Raw genomic sequence first — 6,366 nt, forward strand, 5'->3', positions numbered from 1 at the left:
GGAACCCATTCCCTGTAGAGAGAGGTGACGTGTAGAGCAAAAGGAGAGCAGAAGGGATGAGGTATGACAATTTTGCACACCTGACACCCAGCTTCCCACTGGGGTCCATGCTGGTGCACCTTCTGTTATCTGGAGCTATCATTCTAACAAGAACTTTAAGCAGATTTAAGAAATGAGCCTGTTCTTCAGATGGATGGCTTCACATCCTTTGGCACATGGAGCAACTGTTTCTAAGATACGCAGAGACACAAGTCCACACCACACTTGCTCCTTTGTGACGCCCGGTGAGTAATGTAGCCTGTGAGCCACATATGCCATCTTCTGACAAGTCGAGAAGGAGCACTCCCTCTCAGCTGTCTCGGATGAGCTCACCTGCTGCCCGCCAGGGTGGCCCTCCTGTAATGCCTCTTTTTTCGAGAGATGACTAAGTGTAAGTAGCTCAGAGCTCATTGCAGGCAAATCATTACAAAGCAGCAGAGTGAGAAGCTGGGGATAAACGAGGTCTATTCATTAATGGGACCCAGAAATCTTGGGTTCTATTTCAGCATCGGTGTCTGCTGTGGAATCCAGAAATCATTTCAACCTCTCAGTGCTTCAATTTTCTTCTGAAAGGAAAGGCAAAAGGTATCCACTTGATAATGAGGTTTGGAGGTTCAGCTGTGCATTCCTGGAGCATGGTAATGCAATCTCCATGGGGCAGTTATTTCTCTTCTACAATGAGTTTTGGGGCTAACGTATGAGAGCTAAATGGATTCCAGATTCTCTTACCACCACCAGGAAAAGAATACTCAGTGCTAGAATAAAAATAGAAAGCTTCCTTTTCAAAATAAGTTTGTAGAAGGAAAAGGATTTGCTAAGTTTTCTTAGCAGGGCTTTGAAAATAAATCACTTCTGGGCCGGCCCCATGGCTTAGCGGTTGGGTGTGCGCTCGGGTACTGACAGCGCAGGTTCGGATCTCAGGCGCGCACCGACGCACCGCTTCTCCGGCCATGCTGAGGCCGCGTCCCACATACAGCAACTAGAAGGATGTGCATCCAAGTCTTGGCTATTGTGAATAACGCTGCAATGAACACATGGGTGCATGTACCTTTACAAATTGGTGTTTTCAAGTTCTTTGGATAAATACCCAGCACTGAAATTTTTACAATGTTATAAACCAATGTTACTGCAATAAACAAAAAATTAAAAAAAAAAAAAAAAGAAGGATGTGCAACTATGACATAACAACTATCTACTGGGGCTTTGGGGAAGGAAAAAAGGAGGAGGATTGGCAATAGATGTTAGCTCACAGCTGGTCTTCCTCAGCAAAAAGAGGAAGATTAGCACAGATGTTAGCTCAGGGCTGATCTTCCTCACAAAATAATAAATAAATAATAAATAAATAAATAAATAAATAACTCACTTCTGGAGACGCCAGCTCACACCGAAAGGCCCCGAATCTGACTGTGGGGCTGGTGGAGACGGCACTCCTACACACTCTTCCGCGGCACAGACCCAGGTACGGCCTGGCTGCTCCGGTTGGGGTCTCTTGTATTTTTGGGGGGAGGGAGAGAAGGCATTTTTGTTCGACAACGTCTCCTTGCTACCTGGTTTAAGTGATGAAGATACAATGAATGTTAACTTGAAGTTCACAAACTTTCATAACAAAATAAGACATATTTTGATTCTTATACAAAATTCAGGTCAGTTAGCTTTGTATGGCTACTGCTATTTAAAGCACAGATTTATAGTCCTATGATTATTTTAAAACAATGCACAATTAGAATTTGGTAGAGCCAACAGTGGTTTTTGGTTCTTCTGTCTCTAAAGCCTGAGTGATCACGTTTATTTTTATCTCTGAAAAAACCAAAAGGGCAGTTCTGCACATGTGCATGTAACTACCGTGTTTACAGATGAGCCTCCTATGACCCCTGTCCCTGCCCCCCTCCCATGGTCAGGGAACTCTAGGGCAGGGCAAGGAGGTGCCCTAAGACTCGCTAGTAATAACAACAATGAACAGTTCTATTAGCACTTATAGTGGAATTGCTCAAAACCTGGTTTTATTAACTTTCCTACAAAGTAACAAAGAAGGTGTCAGTGTATTTAGCACCTCTGGTCTTGTAGGTACTGTGATAGATGCATCCTGAATGGGCCCCCTTTAATAAAACACGAAAAAACAAACACAAACTCAAACCAACTTGTCAAGACAACAGCACAGCCTCTGACCTCTCGAAAAGAGCAATGATGATAAGGATCTCAGGGTGTCCAGTAACCGTCAGCAGTAACTCACGGAGCTGGCAGTAACCCAGGGATTGAAGGGGCAAGTGGAGGATGGGCCATGCCAACAGAGCAAGGTCATTTCTTCTCACAGGACTCAAGATCCACATCTGAATTCTGCACACCAGTAATTGATTTTTTTTGATTTGCAAAATTTTATTAAGCAATAGCTGGACAACTCTTACAACTTCAAATCATCAAGAAAAAAAAACATAAGGAGATTAATCCATCTCAATAATAAAGACAAAATAATTTGGACAAACCACACCATTTTGAATGCAAACCATTGATGCCTTCTAGAATACCTCCTGCACAATCTGATACACCAAATGCATAAGAGAGGCAAACAAGGGTGAGCTCGTTAGAATGCAACGGGGAATCTCAACAGATCTTGCTTGGAAAGCAAAACAAAGCAGGATGCTGGAATTGAAAACAAACAAACCAACGGTGGAGGAACTGAGGCGCCCACAGCAGCGTGCGCCATCCCTGAAGTTTGGACGAGAACATGCTGGTGGTCTGGTTTGGTCTGGGACCTGTGCACCTGCATCGCGCACTTACAGTTTAAAAAAAAAAAGGGAAAAGAAAATGCCAGTAGTAATAAACTCAGAAATTATGTCCAAATTTACAGTACCAAAATAATGCATTTATAAACAAATGCGACAACAATACCCCTTTGGTAAATAATACAGTGCCTTTTTCATCAAACGCATAACCCATGCTTTTCTACAACATGAAAAGAAATTTTTTGATCTACAGTAAACAACGAGATCTTAGAACCCTATCCCTCCCCTTTAAAAGAACTTGTAAACAGAAAATATAGGTACAAGTAAAGTTACAAGAAAATTGCACTAAGCCAAAGAAACGAAAACAAAATAAGCCACAACCCCTCAGAGTTTTATCAGCTGGGGAGAAGGAAATAAAAGAATGGTGAAGAGTTTTGAGTTCTGTGCTATTACAAAATCCCAGGATCTTAAACAACCTTTTTGACACATTTTGTCTCAACTAACTTGGTTCACAACCATTGATTGGCCAAGTGATGGACGGCCCACACAGGGACACAATGGGCTCCTTTTCAAGAAACCTTTGAACCTGAAGATAGCGCAACACTGCAGAGGACACTCGAATTCAAGCCAGCCGGGGCATACACTCCTTTGCTCTTTTTTCAACCCACTCTCTGGTCTTTGGGGCAAGCGATGACTTCTTTTAGGGCTGTTCTCAAGGGCGTCCACCAAGCAGGGCACACTCATGGGGAGGCTCCTCTGTCTCAGCTCGAATTGGTGTTTTTGTGTAATTTTTGAAAACAATTGCAATTCCAAATGCATTTGTTTCTAGAGGTGAGCCTGCTCGAGACAGTATTTTAAATGCACTGGTTTACACTCAGTAGATAGCTCACTAATACAGGAGAAATCTCTACAAAAAGGCAATGTTTGGGAACACAGCTTCCGAGTTTGTACAGCGGAAGGATGAGGCGCCATGTTTTGCGCCTTTGGGCTGTTAGAGTGGAGGGGAGTTCAGAACACGGTCCCGGTCGTCCTTTCATTTTACAGATGGACGAATGGAGGCCCACGGTCACCCTCCAACTTTCGGCACAGAGACCCTGGGGTCTCCTGACGTTCTGCTATGCTAACAAGAGGAACGTGCACGTTCCTGCGTGTCCTTGTGGGACACTCGACAAGGGAGCAGTGGCCATGGATGAAAAACACTAACCTACAAAATCCTGACTTATGCTGCCATGAGAGCTTTGACATTTTCCTGCTCCTTGGTGCCAATTTTTCTTGGGATATACATTCAACGGGTACACCGTACACACATCTGTGCCTTTGGTTTGGTGAGGTTAGAGTTAAAACTCATTTAAAATTGGTTTTTATGTTTGTTAATTTATCGCTTCCCTCAAAAAGGCATGGATTCTTTATGTAGTTGACTATTGACTGGGCTAATGTTTTTAAATTTAGGAATCCAATGAGGTATTTTAACAGTCATAAATTGCTATTAACAAACATGAAGGATGTACAATTCTGCTGTTTAAAGTACTGACTTTAGTAGTATTTAATACATTGGGACTGACTGAATGAAAACAATTTTTAAAACAAGGAAAAGCATCACCATGAACTTAAAAGACACCACACAGCAGCTGCTGCAGACACCTGGGCCGTCTGCCGTGGCCTTCCAGAGTCTCTGCTCCTTTGGCCGGAGCAAGGGGAGCTGGGCAGTTGCTCATCCACAGGCGGACGCGCATGTACGCAAAACATCCCAGCCCGAGGTCTCTGTCTCTACCGGGGGAAAAGGCCTTTTGGGGAGCGATCTAAGAATTTAGTAAGTTTAGTTAATTATTTGCTACACATACTCACTTGCTCTTCAAACATGTATTTGTAGTTTTTATTCCAAGGATTTCCCCCTATATTTGCTCTGATGAAGAAAAGTTCTAAAATGTACCCTTTCGTGGTCTTTACATCTTAAAGACCAGGCAGAACTTTAAAAACGGAAACTTATTACTAATAATTCCTTCCTCTGCTACTCTCTTCCTAATGTCTCCTCTCATTTCATATCACCTTTTATTTTTAATTAAAAATAAAATTTCCAAGAGAAGGGGAAATATTATTTTAGGCTATGTTATCTCAAAGAAGTCTTCTCCTTTGTATATGATCAATACCACAAAATGCAAAGAAAGAGTTACTTTTAAAGGATGAATAGTATTTTTTTCCCAATTAGAAAAAGTTATAAATTGTCCAGCAAAAAAACCTTTTACCATATCCTCTTTATTTCTTGCAGCAAAATATACTGCTACCAAATAAGTCATTACAAACATACTCTTTTTCTAAATAAATAATAAAATGGGCATAACTCACCAGTACATAGTAACAAAATAATTCCTAACAACACTATTAAAGCAAGATAAATAATTATCTTTTGGACAATAAAACAGGGGAATTGCATTTAAATTATTTTAGAAATAGGCTATAACCATTATTGCACAACTAATAATAAGCAATGAAACATCATAACAAGCTACAGAAACTCATAAAATAATTATATAATTCTGAATACACTGCTAAATTCTTTCTGGCAGAATTTACCCACCAAAGAATCAGGTTCAATATTTTAAAATATAAAGTGGGAAACTCTGGTATTAGCTGGAAGATGGTCTTCACCACATTTAAAACCTCATCTGTTTCTTCGCAGTCTGGAGAGAACGGTGAGCGATACCATCTTGCTCTGGGAAAGGAACGGACCAGTGTCTTTTAAACCCAAACAGGGAATTAAAAAAAAATTATTTTGAAAATACTTTTCTGCAGTATCTTCCACTTGTCTGTTTCCAAACAAAATCCAAATTTAGGACCCTAAGCTAGTAGACAGTTCTTGTGCTCCTGCCCTACCTAAACAACATTACAGATGTGAATAACTGAAAAAGAGGAACTGGGGCTTGTTCTCAGAGCTGAATGCCACCCAAGGCGTCCCCTGAGGAGGGGGAGGTGGCAGAAGATCATCTCAGTGGACTTTTTTTTTTTGGCGCAATTAACAATGAGTAGTCAACCAACTACCTAAAGTCCCATAATTTAACCACGTTCTCCCAGTGGTTTATTTCCTCAGTAAACGGTCTGTACAGTTACTAAACAACTTTTTTTTTTCCCTAGAGAAGATTGTGAGACTTTTGTCAAAGAGCTGACTATAACTCTCTCTCTTAATACCCTGGCAAATGCTTAAAATTTTTTTGTTACATTTCTAATCTAGTGGAAACCATTTCTGGTCAATTGCATTTGAATGTAGCCAAGAAGAGGAAAGGAGGGCTTTCAATTGGTATCGTCAGCCTTTTTAGAAAGGGTAGAACAGTGTCATCTCACGGGAGAGAAAATGTCCACTGCTGCATTTTCCAGATTAAACAATAAAAGGGGTGGGGGAATAAAGGCTGCTTCTCAGCTGGTGGGCATCCAGTGACTAGCCACCGCGGTAGCTGAGAAAATCGTTACCCCACCGCACGCCGGGATCTCTCCACTTCTGTCTCCTACCTTCTCCCGAAGTCAATCATACTGAGTCACTGAGCCTACGGAATTGTGACATATTATAAAACTAGTGGAGTCTTCAATGTAAACATCCTCCGAAGAGGAGCATAGC

This window comes from Diceros bicornis, unplaced genomic scaffold (genome assembly GCF_020826845.1).
Source record: "Diceros bicornis minor isolate mBicDic1 unplaced genomic scaffold, mDicBic1.mat.cur scaffold_117_ctg1, whole genome shotgun sequence".
NCBI lineage: Eukaryota > Metazoa > Chordata > Mammalia > Perissodactyla > Rhinocerotidae > Diceros > Diceros bicornis.